Source organism: Emydura macquarii, unplaced genomic scaffold (genome assembly GCF_026122565.2).
Source record: "Emydura macquarii macquarii isolate MOO-44397 ecotype Brisbane River unplaced genomic scaffold, CSIRO-AGI_Emac_v2 contig_2897, whole genome shotgun sequence".
Lineage (NCBI taxonomy): Eukaryota > Metazoa > Chordata > Testudines > Chelidae > Emydura > Emydura macquarii.
This window is the reverse complement of record NW_027133034.1, coordinates 25,388,520-25,412,162: the sequence shown is the minus strand read 5'-3', so window position 1 is coordinate 25,412,162 and position 23,643 is coordinate 25,388,520. Positions and strand designations below refer to the sequence as shown.

The following is a 23,643-nucleotide window of genomic DNA, read 5'->3' as shown; positions in this document are numbered from 1 at the left end:
CAGAGGAAGCATAAAAGACACAATTGTTGTCATCATATGTTAGCCCTGTGGCAGCTGAAAAAAAAAGGTTGGATTTCCCCCCTCCCCCCTCCAAAAAAAACAAAACAAAACAAAAAAAACCTAGTTTTTTCCCCACACAAAATAAATCATAGTCATGGAAAGTAGAGATGGAAAATTCCTTTTTGATCGAGTCTATCCCTGTGCTAATGAAGACTAGGTGGTGATAACTACAGATATAAATTCACCAAACTGAAAATAGTTATTACTGGCTCCTGATTATCTGATTTTTAACTGAAATAACAGTAAGAGAAACAGCACAAGAAGACATCAAGAGGACCGTGTACCAAAAGGCAAGGCAGGGTAGTCGTGGTTGTTAGTGGCAACCTAAAGGGAACAAATTCTGCAGAATTGCGAAATACGAGTTCATTATTTTACTTTTTCTCAAGTATCTTTGCCTTAATTTCCCCTTCTGTTCTTACTGCACATTTTTTATTCCCTTTTAGTGTTTCAAGTCCAAGTATTCCAGGTGAAAGATGTCCAGTAGTCCTAAAGATTGAGCCTTCCATTCATCCAAAGACCAGATAACAGTATGGGTAGTTTACTTATCATTTTCACTCCCTTGTCTTCCAGGAAAAGTGTAGACTAGCAACTCCTTGCTCTCCTTTCCAGCTCTTCCACTGACTCATTTTGACCTTATGCCTCAGTTTATCCATCTGCAAAATTTGTATAATGATACCTGCTTCACTGGGGTGTTATGGGATCAATTGATGTCTGTAATGCACTTTAAGATCCTCAAATAGAGGACCTACGCAGTACATGGAAATATTATTCCTTGGCAGTTCCCCTTTTCCAGTTGACACAGTTCCCTCTTTTCCCTATTTCATTTTTAATCTCTCTCCGTCCTTGGGCTACGTTTTTTTTTTACTTTGTCTCTAAATTTAGGCCAGAAACCCTTTGCATATATAATTTCCACTAGCAAAGTTAAGTCAGTGTAGAGTTTTCAGTGTAAACTATAGGAATTAAAAGAAGTCATACTGAGTGACATATAATTTAGTTTTCTGATCCCTACTGCAATGGTTGTTTATAGAGATCTCTAAAAGAAGACAAAGTAGCTGAAGGTCAACCAACACTGGATTTGTTCCCTATATACTCGAGGCTGAATATCCTTATGAACATTTAGGCACATTATTCTGTGAGAGAGAAAGCCCAGTCTTTGTGGAACGCTTGAATTACCTGCTGGCTTTGCTGAGGCAAACTACTAATTGGCAATAATTAATTCTTAATCTGATTTTGCAGAAATGAAATTAACACCACATCCTTGTGTCCATCAGGTTTTGGAAACTAAACTGATTACTTTAAGGAAGGAAAGAAGAGATATTTTAAATCTGTACAATGATTTCTCACAGCTAAAGGTGATGATGGGTCCACAGGTTTTGAAATTATATTGTATTACATAATTACACTATATGCTGGAAACTCAGGAATACCACGGACAGTGCAAAGGATTAATCACTGTGTGTTGCTGATAATAATCCACCCACACAATTTTTGTCTGTGGATACTGAGCTCACACTATCGTCATTTCAGGTAAAATGCTGATTCCAAAGTACACTGATTAATAATTCCAGTGCACTTAGTGGTACCTTTACACATGAATGGATATTCAGGGCAGGAGAAAATTCTGAATTCTGCAAGCCTTAAAGAAGTTTGATCCATGCAGATGAAAAGTCTCATGTACAGATATAATATTACATCTTAGTTGCCTAGTATTAATCTTCTAAATTAGTCTCATCTTCTTTCAGTGAGTTATTGCACTGCAACCAGGTCTTATAAAACACACTTCTATTTAAAAAGGGAGGTAACAATTAAAGATGCACAACTGATCCTCCTTTACAGTACTGCAGAACATGCTGGAGGAATGCTAAGCAGAAAATCAAAAGTATTGAAGATAACCTCCAGCTTCACAAACATTTGCTTTTTGGTGATATACTCTTCGCAGCCAACAAACCAAACTACTTACCTTATTTACACCAACTTGAAGTTTATCCTATTGTTGCTGGTAAAGAATACCAGGCATACAATGTTAAGGATCTTACATGAAGTTTAGCAGGTTGAGATATACTTTGCAGAAAAATTCCATGCAAAATTCAATTTAAAGAAAAGATTCTGGTCTTAGTTACACCAGGTCTACTCATACTCAATGACAGAATTACTGACTGACTTCAGTAAAGTTACTCCTGATTTACATCAATGTGAGCAGAATGAGGCATAATATTCTTTTTACAAAAATGGAGTTGGTTGCTGCACAGATCATGTAATACTCTAAGGCTTTGTCTACATTAGCACTTTTGTTGGTAGAACTTTTGTCAGTCAAGGGTGTGAAAAAACACACCCCTGAATGACATAAGTTTCACCAGCAAAAGCACCAGTATAGACAGTGCTATGTCGGTGGGAGATTCTCTCCCACCAACATAGCTCCTGCCGCTCGTTGGAAGTAGTGTAATGATGCTGGCTGGATAGCTCTCTCCCGTCCACAGAGAGTGGCTTCACAGGAGACCTCACAGCGGCACAGGTATAGCGGTACAGCTGTGCCAGTGTGAGGTCTGCAGTGTAGACATAGCCTAAGGCTATAATTACAAATTACACACTTTTACCCTTTGAAGTCTTTAATAATATGTTTGTCTAATTCAGAGGTGAGGGCCATTCTCACTGATACAACTTCCAAAGAATAATCATTTGTCTTCTACCCTTCACATTCCTGCTTCTTTTCCATTTTCTCTCTTTAGATCCAAACAGACACTGAAAAGGCCAGTTTATAAATGCCCTGGAAGGATACACAATTTAAAAGGTAAAGATATTGTTCTGATTCTGAGAAAGTATTAAAATAGGGGCATTTCCCCATTTTATGGAATTTCCAGAGTAGATGAATTTTCACTTTCATTACTTTGTTTTTGATCTTTATACTATGCTAGTTAAAAGGTTTATAGGAACCACAGATACAAGACTCTCCACCCTTTTCTCTTTTACATTTGTTGTCTCTGCTAGTAATTAATGACAGGCATGTTAAAACAAGCTAATAAACATGATCTTCCATAAATTAAGATGTTGTGTATGGAGATCAGTTTGAATGTAGGCAGCATTTCTTGTGGCTGAAGATCAAAAAAGGAGTGTAGACAAAACAAGAGGGGAGACATACTTCTCTATCTTTTACTGAAATGTCTTCTAAATTGTCCTCATTCAAAGGCAATGGAGGTGATGATAGTTTTGACTAAGTGCCAACTGCAACTAGAGCACCTATAAAGTGTAAAAGGACCTGTGTTATTTTTTGTTTTACTTAACCAGAGCCGATCAATTGTTTCTCAAATGCATTCTTCCTTCATATATAGAAAAGTTTCCAGTCTTTGGGAATATAGAATGAAACACGCATATAATCTGTAGAAAAACTGAACATGATACAAGAAAGGTGATCTCTCTCTTTCCATTTTCTCACTCTCTTTTCTCCCCTTTTCTTTTCCTCCTTTTTGAGAGATTACTTTCAATCAAAGGATTACCTTCATCATTAATTCCCTCTTGTTCTTAATAAAACTCAATCGGATGCATTTCCAGCTATTTGTCCATTAAAGTCACACACAAAAAATGTTATGGTTATTATGCAGACTTTCCAACCTGACAACAAGTACAAAATGCACTGGCAGATAAACATGTCTAGTCTACATTATTATCTTTCCAGAACTCCAGTTTTCTAAAAAACCCTTGAGAATATGGTGTGACCTCAAGGCCCATGGAAGTCAATGGGAGTTTTGCCATTGACTTCAATGAGGGTAGGATTTCACCCCTAGACTCCTATGGCCCTGTTCTGCTTCTATTGAAGTCAGCAGGAAAACTCCCTTTGTTTTAAGATAAAGAGTGTATTTAGATGCATTTGGCAGATGATTTTTCTACCTATTTTGGACACAGTTGCAACTAAACAAAAAGGCTTTAAAAATGTTGATTAATGCAGTTAATCATGTACAAGACACACGTGTGGTCCACTGAGTCTCTATGATATCCATTCCAAAGCATACTAAAACTAGCTTTCCACGGCCCCAGTTACAGTAATGAATAAAAATGATTTAATTATCACAAAGAGATTTAATTGCAATGATTTGATTTGTATTAGCAGGGAATTCATGTTGATCATGTTACCAGCAATACCTAAAAGCAAACTCGAGATTCCTTCTTAAATACAACATTAAATTGCTGATTGTATTTATGGATTGTTGCATTTGTTTGGGGACAAACGACAACCAGCTGGAATCTCAGCCTAGACACTGACCGAATCTGAATCTTTCTAAAGATAAGTAATTCCTAATCTCATTGTCAGGACCCCTGGTTACTAGGATAATATCAGTCTCTATCATAAGCAGCTCAGTGTAGAAGTCTCTGCTGGGTTGACTGCTATCTCCAGATCTCAGGTATGCAGTGTGTGGTGTATCGTTGGATGCCTATGAATTGAGAAAGCCCTGAAATGCATGTGACTTGAAGATCAGACCTGCTGAGATATTGCTGTGGAGTTGGGGCAATAGTAAAGATAAGAGGATAAGCCTGGGGACTAGCCAGACAAACAATGGGAAAAAGGAAGGAAAATATGGAGCAAAAGGTATCACCAGAATCAAATTGTAGGGCTGGGGGAAATCATTAAGAGAGTTGATCACATACAAAGGGAGGGGAAGAGAAAGGATCTGGATCTGGATAGTGTAGTTTGGGAGAAAGGAAGGATCAGGTTGAGTTGGGAAGTATGCTAGGGATTTGTCTACATGAAGAGACTCAGGAAAGTAAGTCACATTAACTAAAGATATGAATTTAAAGTGTATTAGTTAAAGTGCATTAAACTGCCAAAGTGAATTAAGCTAAAGCAAAGTAAGGCCACTTTGCTTCTGAATAAGTGTCCACACAGGGCTTTAATGAGTTTTAAATAATGCACTTGAAATTCACACCTTTAGTTAATTCATCTTAACTTTCCTGAGCGCTCCTGGTAGACATGTCCTAGGATAAGATGCGGAGAAAGGCAGAAGGTTCAGATCACATTCATATCTATGACAGTTTATGGTTTCTGAAATCCAGGTCTTTGAAATTCAGCCATCACTGTTTGTAGCCAGTTTCTCCACAGTGATACATGTAGGGTTCACATTCAGTGTTGCTTGGGGGGAAGGGGGGTGTCTTAAAGGATTCTCCTGTGTGCACAGCAAGGTATTACCCAAGTCAGTCTCTTGTGTCCATCATAGAAATTGTCCATGTAAAGCACTATATGCAGTTTGATGCATTTAATCAGTTGCATTACTATAAGAAATACTATATTATACTATATACTATCCTATAAGAAATACTATAAGTAGAAATGTATTTAAAACAAGAGCACAACGTGTTCTGCCACCGCTGCACCTGTTATTTAATAATTATTAGGGCTGCAGCTAAGATCACATAAAACTTTGCCATGAACTGGCCCATTCCTTCTTGTGCACAACAAACTTCCCTATTCACCTTGACGCTACTAGTGGTAATGAACAAACTATTGTTCTACAGTCAGTCATACAATATGACACATCTATACATGCAAGTTGTTTGCTCCCCTTGTTCATTTCACAGAAAGGCATTCTGAATTTGTCTTCAACTATAAACTACAAGCAATTGCTGAATAAACAAAATAAAGTCCCTTTTCCCAAGTAGGTGTTGTTGAACACTGTGATAAGGATAAAACTAATCCAAACAACATTCTAATCTAAGGTAATTCTTCCTATCAAATCCAGTCAGTAAAGTCTACAGTCTCTGTTTACCCTGATAGAATATGGCTCCAGTCTTATCAGCTAAGAATTCTATCCTCTATAGTGCAGGTGTTGCATTCCATAAGGCATGCAAAATGTTGAGGTCTAGTTTAAATAGTTTTCTGACAAAGTTTTGCAGTTTTATATGTTTAAAATATAATGACTAACAAAAATATAACCGTGTTCTACAACTAAAACGAATTGCAAGACTAAACAAAGAAACATTTCTACGCCCCTCCTTGTTTTATGACAAAGAGTGGCTGTGTCATATTCTTTGGGTTTTCAATCTTTGTGGGTGTTTCTGGACTTTGTAAATAAGAGCAGTTTAGTTATTCAAATAAGTAACAGAAATTGGTTTTCTGGCTCCAGCATCTTCCTCCAGCATCTTATTTGCTCTATTCCCCCAGTGCAACACTGACATAAGCCCATCAGATCCAACCATTTGAGGACTCCCTTTATTTAAGGCAATCTTCTGATGGCATAGATCTGCAACAGTCACTTGCACTATTGCCCTCCAACCCATTAACATTAAGGAAGTGGTCAGCAGAAAGAGGATATGACCAAAGTGCTTTTATTTTCTGTGATTTCCGACTACTGGGATGGCCCCTAGGAACCCTGGCACAACTTCCACATAACTTCCCCCATGTACTCTTCAAGCACAATCCAGAATAAGATCCTATATGTAAATGTGATGACTAATCTCAAGGCTCAGTACATAATGTGTTTGTCTCCTGCAATTATCACTTATCTTACAGACCATTAAAGTCAAGGGGAGCTTATCTGCATACAGAGTATGTGGTGAGGGCCTATGAATTTTTCTTTCAAAACATGAAAACTACAGTATTGTAGTTCCTCTAAAGCACAGAATTCCCAAGAACTGAACGTTAACAGTGTGGGAGAAGTGAGTGAATAATGCTTTGTAACCTCCATGAAGTCCAACAGGAACTTCACTGCTACTAATTGATTTGATGTGGAAGGTGCTAAGATACTATAACAATAGACAGTAGTCTAAAACTCCTTAGAATCTACTAGTGAATAATATTCAAACATACAACGTTCACCTTAACATATCATTTCTCTTTCTGAATTAGTTTTATATCTTTCACAAACTTTTTTATGCTGCTTATTGGTTCCCATCTGAATTGCAAATGGGTTTTTCCAGCTACAAGTACTTGATAAACATTCTCTTGGCCTTTTGGCTAAGAACAAATGTCATGTCAATTTAACATCTGGTGTTTGCTCTGCTTGCAAACTATATCCTGTTTTTGCAAGGGGATGTGCTCAATAATCTAATATGTCTTCTTCATCCTTAACTTTCGGGAGTCTAGTTGATTAATTCATCATTAGAGCTGAGCAGGTACTGCAAAATACACCTTTGAAATTTAAATTATCTTACTGTTTTCATGTCCCTGTTTTGCTTGCTTTTGTAAATGAGTTTATTGGCTTCAACCTTCATCAAAAACAGTGAACATTAAGTGAATATTGGAGAAATATTCCCGCCATAGGAAATTATGCAGGCTTCATGAATAATGCTGAAAGGGATGATTGCTAAAGTAAATCATCACGTATTTTCTACTCTGGTTTTGGAATGACCACAAGTAGGGGTTGAGAATGTTCTCCTTTTGTTTCTCTTATCCTGTATCTGCTCTAACTTAGAAGCTAGCTCCTGCAAGTACAGGTTATTTTTGGCAACTACAGAACTCACATGTCCAGCCATGGATTATATTTTTAATAGAGATATTTGGCCCTCTTCCCTGCTCTTTGGCACATTCTTCCATTGTGGTTGTAGCTGGATGTGCTGGTGACTATGGAACTGTTCCTCACCAATTTAGGGTGACCTTGCCCTCTTGAATGTTGGGTTGGTTTTTTTTTCTGTTTCAAGCCTTATTAAAGGCTATTAATTCCTGTTTTCAAATAAAATTGGTGATACCAACCATTAGATTCTGGTGCTGAAGACTTTTGGGGATAAATAAAATAGCATTCACTGCACATGACATTTTTTTCAATAAAATCTCACTGGTCATGAAAGGGTAAACTTTCTGTGTGAAGCTCAAGGAATAAGGTTCAACATACTTGTGCATCATATTCTTCACATACTATGCTGAACACGTACCCCCAGAGAGTCACCTTTATCTGGATCTGTATTACACACTACACTATTATTGATACAGTTCTAAAATTATTTTCATCTTCCTCTCATGCAAAAATATGTATATTTGCAGCCTGAGAAAATTTAGGACTTAACTGCTAATTTTTTTAAACTGTACATATTAAGAACAATCTGTCTGCCTGCCTGCTTCTCCCTTACCAATGTTTCTTCTGCATTAATCACCACGTGCCAGATTCTGCCAAACTTACTCATGCTGATTAGTTCCTTATTGTGTGAGAAATCCTGTTTAAATTAAACCATGTTGTATATCCAACAATCGATTCATAAACAATCCATCCCCAAAACAATGCAATCCTGAAATCCACAGGAATAGCATTAGTTTCACAAACTGTTTGTTCAGGGAGTGAGTTATTTTGTTTACACTATGGTAACTGACAATGAGTGAATGATGTAAACATTTAGCAAATCTTTATTTCTTTATTACTCAAGGTATCTTTTGTGCTAAGTGACAGATGACAAAATAAATATTGTTTGCAAACAGAATGACCCAGAGGAACAACTGTTAGGAACTGCAATGTACATTTTACATTTTTAAAGCAACTTATTTTTATAGTTCCATTGTTCCTAACTCTTGCCATTTTTTTTAGGAGTCACATGATATTTGTTGTTTCTCTTTAAGCATCAGTTTCTAGAATCTTGTGATTACATGAGAATCTCAGTGTCTATTTAAAAAAAAAAAAAAAAAACCCTCCTGTGTTCTAGCCCACATAGTTAAGGAGAAAAGACTGAAAATGTGAATTTCAAAGACACAAAACCCAGAAGGCAATAAAAAGAACTCAACATGAAGTATTTTTTAAAATCTTATGATTTAGAAGTCAACCTCCTCATGGCTTTTGGGGTCCTGACTCATGATTTTTGAATAGTTATGGATGGCAATGCTGTATTTATTTGGAATTCTGAGGAATTCAAAAAGTTAAAAACCTTCCTGAGAACTATTGTCTTATTTTCATTTTGACCGGACATAGCTTACCCAGTGACACATTTCAGTGCCACTTGTGAGACCTAGATTTGCGAATAGACTCTGCTTATAAAAACTTGATGTTACAATGGTATTCTTCATAATCTTTCTGGGGAAATGGCAAGGGGATCTGGTTGCTTTTGTTATGTACCTTCCATGTCATCTGATCCATGAAAGGCCTGATCCTGCAGTCCTCAAGCATGTTTAACTCATATAGAGGTCAATGGGAGATTTGCTTTAAAATAACTGTGGGATCTGGCTCAAGGTAATGCCAGTGTTACTCTGTGAGCTGAAAGTAAAGTCCTACTGGCCTGATCTGCAGAGATAGGGAGCCCCTGCAGCTGTTATTGCTAGGTACCCAGCAAGTCTGGAAGTCAGGCCAGACATCCTTCTTAACAGCTGCAAAAAATGAATGAGGAAGATAAAACATGAAGGCAAAACTCTGAAGAAAAAAATCCCTTCATTAATAATAAATGAAAATTGTCATATTCATTTGTAATAAGACATTTTAATAGTATTAGCCATTATTATTAAATAAACAAACAAACTCTGAACTTCTGCAGCATCTTCCACAAACATTAATTAATTAAACGTATTCATTACCCCTGCCAGACAGGTTAAATTTATCCCTGTTTTACAGATGGGGGGAAACTAAGGCACCAAAAGGTTTATGACTTTCCCAAGGTCACATAAAAGTCTGATTCTGAATGGGGATTAGAATTAAAATAGTTTAACTCCACAGCCTGTGTTCTGATTATGAGGCCAACCCTCCTTTCTCTCACACGCAGCATGTAAATAGGTCTCTTATAATTAAGTCACATACCTCTTCTATATAATCCATACAAAGAGAGATTATCTAGCCGTATTTCCATTTTACTTTACAAGGCCTGTATCAGCTCAGATACATACTGAATGTTAATGAGCGATTGAGCAATACTCAGAAAGATCATACTGTATAACACACATCCGTCCTTTATTAACACCTTTCTTGCATATATTTTCAGAGGCCTACAGACTTTTGTCATCCACTTAATGCAATCTACTCCCAATGCCAATTCCCTAAACCTGTGATTCTCCCATGCAACAGACAAAACCATAAGTAATACTTGTTTTCCTCTGGGGAGTGAAACTGAACTGCACTTTTAAATTGAAGGGCTGCTACAAATTTTACAACGTCAGCAATGTTTATATGGATTGCAAAAAGGTTACCGAAAGAATTGTTATCTCAAATGTTACTTGATATGGCAGAGCTTCAGTGCTCCAGTTCTGGGGTTTGAAATCAACACTGTGAAATAACCTAGCAAATTTGCTAATGCTAACAATATTTTGCTGTACAGAAACTCTCTGATGGCAGTATTCTGTTACCAGTGTGGCTCCATAATTCTCTCAACCTTTACCTCCATTGGTTGTGTCAGTCTAAGAAATGCTGCAGAAAGCTGGAATATCATTTCAATCATTTGAATCAGCATTCAAAACCCCCTCTATTTCCAATTAAGAAGTCTGTTTTACATAATATTTCAAAATAAGACAGTAGCTTATCAAGGGTCTGGAACTATGAGGTGAAATGAAGGCTCTGTATTGTTGAAAATTGCTAGCAGTAACTACGTTTAAGCACACTTAGCACTTGGTACTATTTTTGTATGCCTTTGTTAACATCTGAGCCTACTGTTTTAGTTACCTGCATCCAAGTTTACAGAAATCAGAAGGGGAAAAATTATGAACAATACAACATTGGAAATCTCAAAATGACCCTAATTAGTTTTTCTATACATAATAATGTCAACATTTTAAATTCTGGTACCTAAAAATGTCCCTGGAAGCAAGTACCTTGTGTCTGGCTGGCAGTATGCAGATTTCGTTTTTCCAATAGTTTAGAGTTATCGGGCTTGATACTGAGCTGATGTATGCCAATTTACACCAGCTGAGATCTTCTCTAACCCTGAAGATATCAATCCCTGAACCTCTCACTGGGGCAGGACTGAATAATGTCCTTGATCTTGGGCAAAGTGTTGTTTTGGGCAGATAATTCTTCATTTACTGGGTAAAAGAGAGCTATGTTTTTCTAGTGGGTTGTTTTTTTAAGAAAATTGCAGCTGGTCAAAACTGCTCCTAAATTTGGAATGTTGTAAGTAATCCCAGGAGGGATGGTGTGTGGGCAAAGTGCAGATGAGATGGCCAAAGGTATATAACAAATGCTGTTTGACATGTGACTCTACCATTCATCGTATGGACACCACATGTAGGTGGCATATACAGAAATTTTAACAAATTTCAAACAAATATGTTTGTTTCCCTATGGCATTTTTATCTATATCATAATCTTGATCAAATTGTATTTTTACATTTCTAACTATGTGGTGTCATAATGAATGAATCATTTAATAACCTTTTATTTCAAGGTTAATAAATGTTAATGCACACACAACAAATGCTTATCAAAACTCTTCCCCCAAGACCACCCTGAAACTCCAGACAAGTCCAAAAAGTTACACTAAGAATAAATATCAAAGACACTGCCATCTTTGTGTCTTCATCTCATTAGTATACAAGCTCATTAGTAGACAAATGATATCATATATGGTGTCTGTATTCCCTGATAATATAAAGGACCAAATTTTCAGAGAAGTAGGTTATAATCACACATGCAGAGAATAGTATAGTACTGTCAGCAGTAGCAATAAATGGGAAAACCAGGACATAGGGAAGTCTGTTGTCTTAATGAAGTGAAAATTCTACAACACATTGTGCTATAAAATGAGATTTGGCTTCCTACTGGAAGAATAAAACAATAGATTCAATAGCACACAACACTACCGATTGAGTATGTTCTGGCTCCTTTAATCAGGGCTACTTTCCATGCAGAGGGGGGATGGGTAGGAGGGAAGACAATCAAGGTTCTTACATTCTGAATGCTGTCACGTTCCATGGAGCACTGCACCATGAATAAACCAATTCAGACATGGGTCATAAACAAACACTACCATCAGAAAATATGTGTGGCATACATATATGTGTAACTTAATTTATAATGTAGCTATGACAGGTTTCTTCTGGGTTCAAACAGTTTGGCACAAAACAGCATAATTTATAATAAAGCCGAGTTTTAGCACTTGTTCTCAACACACACAGGCAACCAATACTAAAAACATTCACAAAGCGCTCCAGGAACTGAAAAGACAGTTTGTCTGTTTGAACCAAAGACAGTTAATTGCAGCATATCCAAGTAGGAGCAAGACCATCTAATTTTTAATGGGATATTGTCAAGCACATTTAGCTTTGAAAAGCCCAGTTTAAACTAATTTAGGATTTTTTCAAATCTGTCCTTTAGAAAAAAACAAAATATTTGAAAAAAAAAAAATTGCAGTTGTTATAAATCAATTACAGTCAAAACAATAACACAAAGAAGTTCCTCTAGCAAATTCATAATCAAGGTAGGGATTAATCCCTTTCATAAAACACGGCTTCGAAAAGTTCAGTACTTCTGTATTTTGAATATGTCAGGGAATATATCCATTGCAGTTTCGGTTTTTAAAATTCACCGCAATATATACTTTGCAATATACAGGTTTCTTCCCGTTACATTTTTGCTCATGTTTTAAATATTATGAAAAATGCCAGATTGATAATCCCCAAACCATCACAGAAGAAGTAGAGCATAGACAGCAGCACTGCAAGCCCTGCCAAATGCCACAGTCTTGGTCTGACCCTCCATGGATGAGTGGGTAGTTCAACAAGGATCAGCATGTTTTCTTTGTTATAGCTGCTCCAGGACCAGTGCTTGGAAAACCCTCCCGCCTACTGTAGATTCAGGGTTAAAACAGACTTTCTATTAGAGGCCCCAGATTGATCCCTTCTATAAAAGTCATTAAAACGGTCCTATCGGTGATAGGTTAGGGCTGAGGTCAAAGTAGAAATCTTCTACCAATCTCCAAAGTTTGAAGTGAATTGGCCTCCTAATTTTGGACACCCTAAAAAAAGAGGTTTTCACCAGAGTTCAAAAAGTCTTCTGATTTTTTTGCCACTTTGTTGCAAAGCAAGCAAGCAAACAGGGGAGCAATGAAACTTACTTTACTTCTGTCAGCTGTTCGGAACCACAATTTCAATTCTAATTTAAAACCTATCTGCTTTTGAATCAAGAGTGTCAACGCTGGCTTTGGAGAACATCACATGGCATGTCAAATGACTGATGGAGGATGAAGCTTCTTCTTTCTCTAAAAGTAAGTATCAAGCTCTTGTTCTTGCAGAACTAGACCTCCATTTCTAACCCAATTACTTGTTAATGGTGAAAAGAGAATTTTTCCACAAAGGCTTCCAACAAGGGTCAGTGAGTCTCCTAAGACATTGTAGGGAAAAAAGTCAGGGAGGACTTCTATTTTTTTCTCCACCTACAAATCTCAGGAGTTCTATGGGAAGATGATCTCCTATTCCCTAAACCTCCTGTTTTCTCTGACTTCCCCCACGCACTGTGGACCTCCTGATGTCCTTTGATGGAAGGTTCATCAGATTTGTAAGGTGGAGAAGACAGGAAAAGTACTAGTGCTTACTCCCCACCTCTGCTCCTGCATCTCTGAGCTTCCCCCCAGTACACACCTCCCCACCTCAACTCCTCTGCTCCTGAAAGTCTCCCTATGCCCCATGCAAAGATCTGTTCCTCCCAGCTCCCTATAGCCCTTCTTCTGCAAATGTTCCCTGGATGTCTCCCTATGACAACCTGTACCCTATGTTCACCCTTTTATAAGGCTATGATATATTTTATACAAAGTATGCCTTGTGAGGTATAATTTGAAAAGTCATAATCTGCTGAACATTATTGTCCTGATAAAATATGCATGGCAACATTGTATGTAAAGTTACAAGATTCTACAGTGTAACATTGTTATAACATGCTCCAAGGTTAAGAAAAACAGGCCAAACCAGTTTTCCAGAGACAAAGGCACACTGACAACCCAGTCAGGGCTATCACCTGCTTAAGCAGCCATTCTCCAGCAGGTAGGCAAGAAATTTACATTCCATCACAGGGACAGTTCAAACCTCATGTCCACAAGAGACTGTTTTGTCACCATGACTCAACAAGGATGTTTCTAGCACAAGAAATTGAATAATAAAGAGGGGAGGAAAATGCTTGTCTTCACTCCTCTTCCTCCCATCTCTCTGCTCATGACATCAATGAATACCTGAAGGACACTGAACTAAGGGAGCGAGGTCCCAGGCTGGAAAGAGACCCACCGTGTGAAACTTACTGCAGTGTGTGGTGAGAGAAATGGCTTTGCTTTGAATTCTGTTACTTTGTTAAGTTAGCCATCAGCTTGCATTTTATCTTTTATTTCCAATCCTAACTTTCATGCCTCATTACGTGTAGTCACTTAAAATCTTTCTTCTCTCTCTATAGTTAATAAACTTGTTTTACTGTTTATCTTAACCAGTGTGTTTGGATTAAAGTGTGTGGGAAGCTCCATTTGGGATGACAAGGTTTGTGCATATCACTTTCCATTGATGAAATGACAGACTACATGTGAACTTGCATTATTCAGCAATGTGTTGGACAGTACAATACGCACATTTCTGAGGTAAAGTCTGGGACTAGAGAGCTTGCTGTTGTTGCTCTGCAATTTAATTCATGAGTCGCTAGCTAGTAGCACTGAATACTGTGGAACTGGGAGGAAATGCTGGGGACTGTGTCTTAATTGGACAGGAGTGGCTGTTTTCACAGTAATGCCGTGTAAGAGGCGTCCTAGGTTGGAGAACTGGGGAGGCACAGCTGATCAACAGTCCAGATTGTGCTCTGGGCAATGTCACACTCCTAGATGTCTGTATATTCTCCCTCCACTAGTGTCCCAAGAGTTAGAATGGCAGGGCACCTGCCAAGAACCAAAGGCTACCTTCACTGCAACTGCCTATCCTTTCAGAAGTTTGTGAACATCTTGTGAGCTTGACCTTAATGCTGAATTTCCTGGGTTACAACTTTATTTATTTATACTCTTGACAGGTAATATATATATGCAATTACTGATTTGTACTTGCAGTCTTCATTTCAGCTTAAGGAAGGGTTTTTTGTGCCGGGGATTTACAATCAATACAGCACCATTCATTTAATTCAAATAGAATGAAGCTCCATCCAAAGAGAACATAGACAAGGTAGATTATGTGATACTTTGTACTGGACCATCTTAGAAGTTTTGCTGTACAAAAGATTATATGAAAGGACTTTTTCAGCTTGGAAATTTTTGTACTGAACATATACAGTAGGTATCAACTTGTCATAAAAACTATTTTTCAATTATCGTTTACTTTCCAAAGTTGTGTCTAGGTGTGTCTAGAGAAACTGACAGGTGTTACCCCTAGATAACTACTGTATTATTTATCGCTCTAAGATGTGTGTTTCGATGTATGTTTCACCAGGAGGATGCATCTCCCTACTGCTACTTTAGCCAACTGAGGGTTAATGGAGCTAAAAATATGTATTAGAGACAAAATACTTTGTTAAAAAATGTTAAGGATTTCATTTAAGTCAAGGAAAGCAAAGAAATGTAGTTAATGGAGCCATTCCATCCTTAACTTTCCATTTAATACTGCAGGTTTCCAGAACCATGTTTGATCTTTTATATTGTGTACTGTAATATAGAGGCAGAATGGAATGAGTGTAAACCGCAGTGACAGTCTTAACTTTGAATTTTCTTGCTTTTATTAGATTGAGTTAAAGTGGTAGCCAAAAATACTGCTCTTGTTTCACATGCTGGACCCCCACTGACATCAATGGAAGTACTGTGCACAGTCCTAGGAAACCGTATGTTCTAAGATTGTGTTTTAACACATTTTTTCTTTGTTGGAGGTAATAACCTACCCCAGGCATTTGAGCTCGGCCACTATTTTGTGATTCCTATCTCCAACTGAAAGCCAGTTCAGATGATATCCTCAGCGTGGCCCTCCCCTTCATGAAACAGATCTTCTTCTTCCTAGTCACACCCATACTAATCTAGGCATCATCACAGAGACCACCTCTCTTATTGTTTGACTCTGTGGTAGTGCACAAAGGAGCGGAAGTTAATATCTTAGTTTAAGAGATGGGATTGGTGAGCAAGTGTTCTCAATGAGAAGTCTTTGCCTTTGGAACTCATTCCCCTTTCCCCCCCATCTTTGTCAACCAGATTTCATCTTTGATGATCTTCGGGATATACTGTACTGCAAGGCCTACTTATTTTCCCAGGTTCTTTAATGGGTGGGAGGGCTGTTGAGTAGGGTTTTGGAGTAGATGGCTGAATAGTCTTGGTTGATACTGTGACAAGTTATAGGCAATTTAATTATTGTTCTTAATTTTTTACGTGTGCAAAAAAGATTATTAACTAGCACATCTTATCAATCCAAATAAATAAATGACTTGACTGGAAAGGCTGGTTTACTGGCAGGTCAGAGGCACCAGTGAAGCAATCAGGCATCATCCTTATTCTCATTCACTGAGCGCAGCTACATCACTTCCATGACACCCCCAGGGAGAGAAAGACTAAGTTTTCCTAATTCCCTCATTTTATTCACATGGGCATTTTGTGAGTCTCTAACCATTTGGGGCTGAAACAAATTATAAACTTTCACAATAATAATGCAAATGGACATAATTTAACAAACCAAAAAAAGGAAAAAAAGACCTGATCATCCCCGCTCAGATCAGTGCTCTGAGGGACTCCTTTGTGCACAGATCCTTTCCTTCCCCCATGGAAGGAAAGGTTAACTGCCTCCTCAGAGGGCTGGTGTGAGGTTGTAGATCTGTGAGTGGGCAGAGAAGAGATGAAGGGTATGGACCTGGACCAAAAGCCAGAGAGTGGATAATGCTTTCTGAGAATCCATACAAATATTAATGCAACATAAGGTCACATTAACTTTTCCATCGCTCCTCTCCTAAATGGGGAATCCACATCCATGGTGTTGGCTAGAGGTAAATGCTAGAAGAGTATGCCCTGGCCGGATGGACTCAATGGTGACACATTGCTCTGAGGCAAAAGAGGGTTAGGGAGCCCCTGGCACAGGACCTATGAGCAGATGGCCTTGCCCTTCGGCAAATTTATTGGGATCTTAATGGATCTCAAAGGATCTGCACGGCCCCTTGTTCACTCCAAAGACATAAACCTCACGTCCAAGCAGAATGATCTGGAGAAAAGTCTGACATAGCACCCTCTGATCTCAATAGGACTTGAGCAAGTGCAGAATTAGGCCCTAAATGCTGATAATCAGGCAGTGGATTAATGAAAGATAGTTAAGAAGACACTATCATCCAGATGTTCCAGATCTAAAATCTGATAGTTTTTAAAGCAATAAATTGTGTAAAGACTGACAGCTTTTGTGCCCTGTTTCAGCACAGTGCAAATGAAACGTTTTAAACCCACTGAGTTTTAAAACCTGATCCAAATACACACCACACTTTGAGGAAAGTCAAATCTGGATGCTAAGGCTCAGTATGCATCAGATATGGGTATGGGGGGAAGGCCCACCACTAGTTGAATTATAAACATGGTTTACAATAAAAACAACAACTGACCTTAATTCTCTACTGAGCACTCGCTCAATACAGAGCTATGGCAGCCTATTTTTCTGCATCCTCCAAAAACATTTTTACATTTCAAAATGCTTGTATTTCTTTAAAACATAAAATAGGGGATAAATACTCATTTGAGCCTGGAAAAATATACTTCATCTGAGTAAATGGGAGAGTTGGGACTATTGCCAGAAACTATTTCATAACTTGGAGAAATTTTTACCTTCTTGTTTCACTTGGGGGAGGAGGGGGAGAGTGTTTAAAGGCTGTGAAATCTTTCTGTCTTGCTTCCTTCCTTTCTTTGTAGGAAAATCCAGCTAATTTATTTGAACTTAATCTGCCATTTTAGGAATCTCCTTTGCATGTTAATCAGAAAACCAAATAATTTAGAAGTAAAGCTAGACCAACTATTTTAATACTAACCTGAGATGCAGTATTGCCAAAATGAACAGCCCTGGCCTCAATGCAGGAAAAAGTGTATTATTTCAGGTCCAAGTTGTTAACACTTGTATATCCTGACATTCTTATTTATCCTGGCTCATTAAGGCAAAATCCTACTACCTCTGAAATTAAACAGGAGTTTTACCAGTACTTTCATTAGAAGCAGGACTGGGCCTCAAAAGTATCTGAAAATCCCAGTGGTGCTTCCTCAAGGCAGGCAGTGAATCTCATTTGAATCAGACATTATGGTCTTTACCCTCTGCTATAAATTGGCTCTGAGTGCATGTTTGTGAGTCAGTTTCACTAACCCCACTTTAAGATATCACAAGCCTCTACTGCAGAAAGCCATCAACTGCACTGCTTCTTATATTACTTGTACATACAAAGACAACACACAAACATAAAAGCTACAGGGGATTTCAAAAATGCTGCTTGGGTCTGCCTTTTCTTATTTCTGTTCAATGTTTTCACCCCCTTACTAAAATCTGGCTGGCAAAAGTGTCTGCACTGAGCTTTATAAACACAAGAGGGCAGACTATATGTAACATCAAAAGGAAAACAACAAGAGAGGCATATTTTCATATTAGTTTTCACAATCTATATAGCTGAGATGGAAAAAACCAAACACTTTAAAGACAAATATTATTCATTCTCAAAACAAAAATATCTAGCTAAACTCTTCTTTGTTCCCTTAGACACTTTTATTGTTTGTGGTAGTTTTGCAGAAGACTTGATTTTAAAACTAGCTGTGTCATCAGGTGACAAAGTTTTTTCTCTTGAAATTTCAGGCATTTTCTGAAGCCACTATATAGCACTAAGGAAAGCTGCTTGTTTTGTTCCAATTTTTGCTATCACAAATGCAACAAATACTCTGCAAGAAAATTCTGCCTGCCGAAATATCTAGAAAGACAGTCTCAGGGTGTAAATGTATTTCACTCCTCTTTTGCAGAGCTCTTTGTTCATCGTCTAAGGAATTCACAGAGCAGCTCCTTTTTGGCTATTTACTCCAGAAGAAGTTAACAAAATTGTGACCATGGAAGTGGGGATCAGTCTTGCTACACTAAATAACAAGCATTTCCAGGTTTAACTTTTAAAAAGAGTTCACTTCTAAACTCCTTCAACCACATGGATCCTAGAAAGACATTATTTCTTCAATACAGCTACTAACACAGATTCACACCTTTATATACGTAGAGGAACAAGGCACTTCTTGATTAATTGAATGTCATGGAATTTCTTATTATTTTCTTTAGAGATCTGAAAATCTCCTGGATTGATGGCCCAATCCACCTCCCATTGAAATCAGTGGGAGTCCTTCCATTGATTTTAGAGGGAATCAGATTTGGCCCTTATAGACCTATCATGTTCCCAATGAAATAAATAGGGATTTTATCATCTGGAATAGGATTGGGCCTTTAGTTTTGTCAATTAGGTGTAAGCAGATTGAGCACTAGATCTTCCTAACCCATACTCTTGTGACTAGTCTCAAAAAGTTCATGAGTAGCTAGTCAACTCGTTCTTACTTACATAAATAGTTTAGTTCCAGAGGGGTAGCCGTGTTAGTCTGTATACAGCAAAAACAACGAGAGTTCTGTGGCACTTTAAAGACTAACAAATTTAATTTCAGCAGGCATAAGCTTTCATGAGACTCAGCTCACTTCATCAGATGAGCTGAGTCTCACGAAAGCTTATGCCTACAAAAATTAAATTTGTTAGTCTTTAAAGTGCCACAGAACTCTGGTTGTTTTAAATAGTTTAATTGGCTTTGATGAAACAATTCACATAGGTAATCACTACTTGCCTGAAAAAGGTTTTTCAGGATTGGGCTCCAATCCTGAGTTACATCCTGGAGTTCAGTGTGAGTAAGGACTGCAGAATTAGGCTGTGGTACAGTACCATGTTTTTAGAAAATACTACAGGGAAAGATTTAGATTTGAAAAGCTCTTAGGATTCTTGGACTGCAATGACAATCAGTGATTCCATCTGTTTTAAACTAACACTGATTACTGACCATTTTTGAAAAATGTCTAAAAGAACTGATTTGCCATTCAAGGTAAATCAATTCATGTATTCTTACAGATCCCTTCTCTGACATTAACAGTCATTACAAAGTCTATATTTTCCTTCCCTCTTCATAACATCAGCAGCATTTACTTGCAGCACAGTGTTACAAACAACACTTGTTAGCTGCTATTTATGATTGTGCAAGTGATGTCATCTCCAGCATTTCAGTTACACAAGATATCTTAAGACATAAACCCATATATATATATATATATATATAAATATAACTATTGCATGCATATATATATATATATATAATATATATATATAAATAAATTTTTAACAGATTATATATAAAGCACAGGCTAAAAAGGAAGTAGAATACTGTGTCTGAGAACATAGTCTAATTATTACATAGGCTATATTTTTATTTTTAAACACTTTTTCCAATTATAAATAATCAATCTTTTTATTGTAAACATATTTAAATTATATACTGTACTGGGGAATTTATCTTGTCAATGAAAGACCTGACCATTGTGTTATTCCAATGGTAAATCATCTATTCACCTTCTATCCCACATTTTCAGGCTATTAGCCCCAGGTTGGCTAACTATCCCTTTGGATTATTAAACAAGAACAGGACCTTTTTTTTTTCTTCCTTGGGAAAGGAAATGTTCTGGCAATATCTCTGGGTCTTATGTTGAGAACAGGATAAAAGGCGCAAAAGAAGACACCACCCTACCACATATGCTTCTGGTGAGGGAGTTAATCAGAGTATTTGAACACGCTGAACTTCCCTTCCTCAGAACTAAAAGGAAACACCTTGAAGATAATTTTTAAAAGTGTAATAGCATATGCAAAAGTGCTTCCCATTCCCAGAATATCTCTTTAAGAGCCAGATTTTGCAGGTCTTACTTAGGAAAAGTGCATGCAGAATTCAAAGATTTTTTTTCCCCTGAACTGCAGTATTGGGACCCAAAAGAGCCACTAAAAGAAGTTTGTCTTACTTACTTACTTGTTTGCAAAAAAATGAAATTACTTTCCTCTCTCCACTCTAGTTCCTGCCCCAAGAAAAAATCCATATAAATCTATTGCATGAATTTATTTCTATTAGAGGAAATCCTGTTAGATGGGTACAGTTCTGAAAAGTTATGTTATGTAATCACTTTCCTAGAACACATTACAACAAATATTAAAAATCAATTTAATTTAGGTCCTTTCTCAGCAAGATGGTTAAAGATCAGTAAGTCATAAATGCAAAAACTGAGCATTTATAATTAATAAGTACAAATTATTCTAAAATTGATGGGTTGAATGCTACTAGAAGTTTATATAAGCTACAAATTTATTGTTCATATACAGAAATTTAATTTAAAACTCTAATGTATTATATACCCTGTTTTCAGTGGAAAGCTATTTTGAAAAGCTAAATATTATGAAAGATACAAACCGGGCTGGAAGATTGTAATTAATAGGCTGAGGTCTGCTCTGAGGTACTGGATCATGAAAAACATGTTTCAAAACAAATATTGGGCCAGATTTTGCCATGCTGACATTAGATAGTCCTCACTCCATGGAGAGGCCACTTGGACTAGACCAATACTTTGGTACAAGACTTGTGTATGGGGTGACACATATCTACACCTCAGAAGTAGCACAAGGAATTAATTGTGCCCCTTGGAGACACAAATCCCACCTTCCTTCCCCACTGCTCTGACATGGGAGGGAGTAGTTTGCTGCTGGCCTGTTCCAGCAGCACCTTACAACATTGCCCACAGTGGCTCAGTTGTATTAGAGCACTGGGGAAGCAGAGTCAAGGCTCCAACTACTCTCCCCATCCTCCTTCTCTATGAGGGAAGTAGTGGGTGCACAGCACCCATTTACTGCTGTTGCTCAGACCTACGACCCAGGTAAGCAATCATGGGATAAGAGGGAAGGTCCTCTCCTGGATCAGTAACTGGTTAAAAGATAGGAAACAAAGGATAGGCATAAATGGTCAGTTGTCAGAATGGAGAGAGGTAAATAGTGGTGCTCCCAGGAGTCTTGCACTTGACCAGTACTGTTCAACACATTCAACCTGGAAAAAGGGGTAAACTGTGTGGTGGCAAAATTTGCAGACAATACAAAAATTGCTCGAGATAGACAAAACTGGGTGACTGGGCATCAAAACGGCAGATGAACTTCAATGCTGCTAAATGCAAAATAATGCACATTGGAAACAAAATCCCAACTATACATACAAAATGATGGGGTCTAAATTAGCAGTTACTACCCAAGAAAGAGATCTTGGAGTCATTGCAGATAGTTCTCTGAAAACATCCACTCAATGTGCAGCGGCAGTCAAAAAAGCTAACAGAATGTTAGGAACCATTAGGAAAGGGATAGATAAGACAGAAAATATCATAATGCCTCTATAAATACATGGTACCCCCACATCCTGAATACTGCATGCAGATCTGTCACCCTATCTCAAAAAAGATATATTGGAATTGGAAAAGTTAAACAGAAGGGCAACAAAAATGGGTATGGAACAGCTTCCGTATGAGGCAAAATTAAAAAGACTGGGGCTTTTCAGCTTGGAAAAGAGAAGACTAAGAGGGGATATAATAGAGGTCTATAAAATCTTGATTTACATGTGGAGAAAGTGAATAAGGAAATGTTATTTACTCCTTCACATAACACCAGTACTAAGGGTCATCCAATGAAATTAACAGGCAGCAGATTCAAAACAAAAAAAAAGGGTGTACTTCTGCAAACAACACACAGTCGACCTGTGGAAATCTTTGCCAGGAGATGTTGTGAGGCCAAAACTGTAATGGGGCTCGAAAAAGAACTAGATAAGTTACTGGAGGATAGGTCCATCATTGGCTATTAGCCAGGATGGGCAGGGATGCAACACCATGCTAGGTCCCTAGCCTCTGTTTGCCAGAAGCTATGAATGGACAACAGGGAGATGGATCACTTGATGATTGCCTGTTCTGTTCTTTCCCTCTGGAGCACCTGGCATTGGCCATTGTCGGAAGACAGGATACTGGGCTAGATGGACCATTGGTCTGACCCAGTATGGCCATTCTTACGTAGCTTATGGAGGAGAAGTGGGGAAAGTTACTCCCTCCCCTTGCACAGGACCACAGTCCAAAACAGAATTTAGCCCATTAGAACTATTTGCAGAATACTCAGTATGAATCAGGGTGGCAGAACATGCCTCATAATGTTGTTGAAACCCATACATATCCGGAAATATTATACTTTCTTTTCACACAGTGTGTTTTCTTTGCTTGATGAGAGGAGCAGATCTAATGTTACAATATTATAGTTTCGCTGAATAGAGAGGTATATGCATTTTTCAGTTGCCTAACCTCAAATCAACTGTTTTATTAAATCGAAAATATACTCAAGCACCAATCCTGGGGAGTTTTGCCTCTGGCTTCAGTAGGAAAGGGATTGGGCACAAAGTACATGGGAAGACAATATAATTGCAGTTAACTTGCTGCTTAAAACAATGCTCTGCAGTAACATAACTGCAGATATGTCTATGCCTTGGAGACACAAAAATATGTAATCAGAAATCATTAATTAAGGTGAATTAAAGTCCACATCATACATGACTATCATTCCCACAGAAGAGCTGCTTACCTTCATGAGCAATAAAGGTACGTGAGCAATACGGTGTCTGACCTGAGACTAATTGGAGTACTACCAGTTCTGGGGGCAAAAAGCCCAGCTAGTGCAAACTGCCTTT

General features: G+C 37.8%; 1 protein-coding gene across 9 annotated transcripts in view; it reads right to left on the bottom strand.

The window, feature by feature from the left end:
• The window catches only part of SEMA6A (semaphorin 6A), a 188,729-nt gene that overhangs the window by 97,488 nt on the left and 67,598 nt on the right, over positions 1-23,643 (bottom strand). Inside the window, exon 1 of one of the 9 annotated variants that reach the window (XM_067569112.1) lies at positions 3,197-3,390. The exons of the other annotated variants lie outside the window; for them this stretch is intronic. The gene's annotated coding sequence lies outside the window, so the exon portion shown is untranslated. Of the gene's footprint in view, positions 1-3,196; positions 3,391-23,643 lie in introns of those variants that run through there. 9 annotated transcript variants of the gene reach the window in all.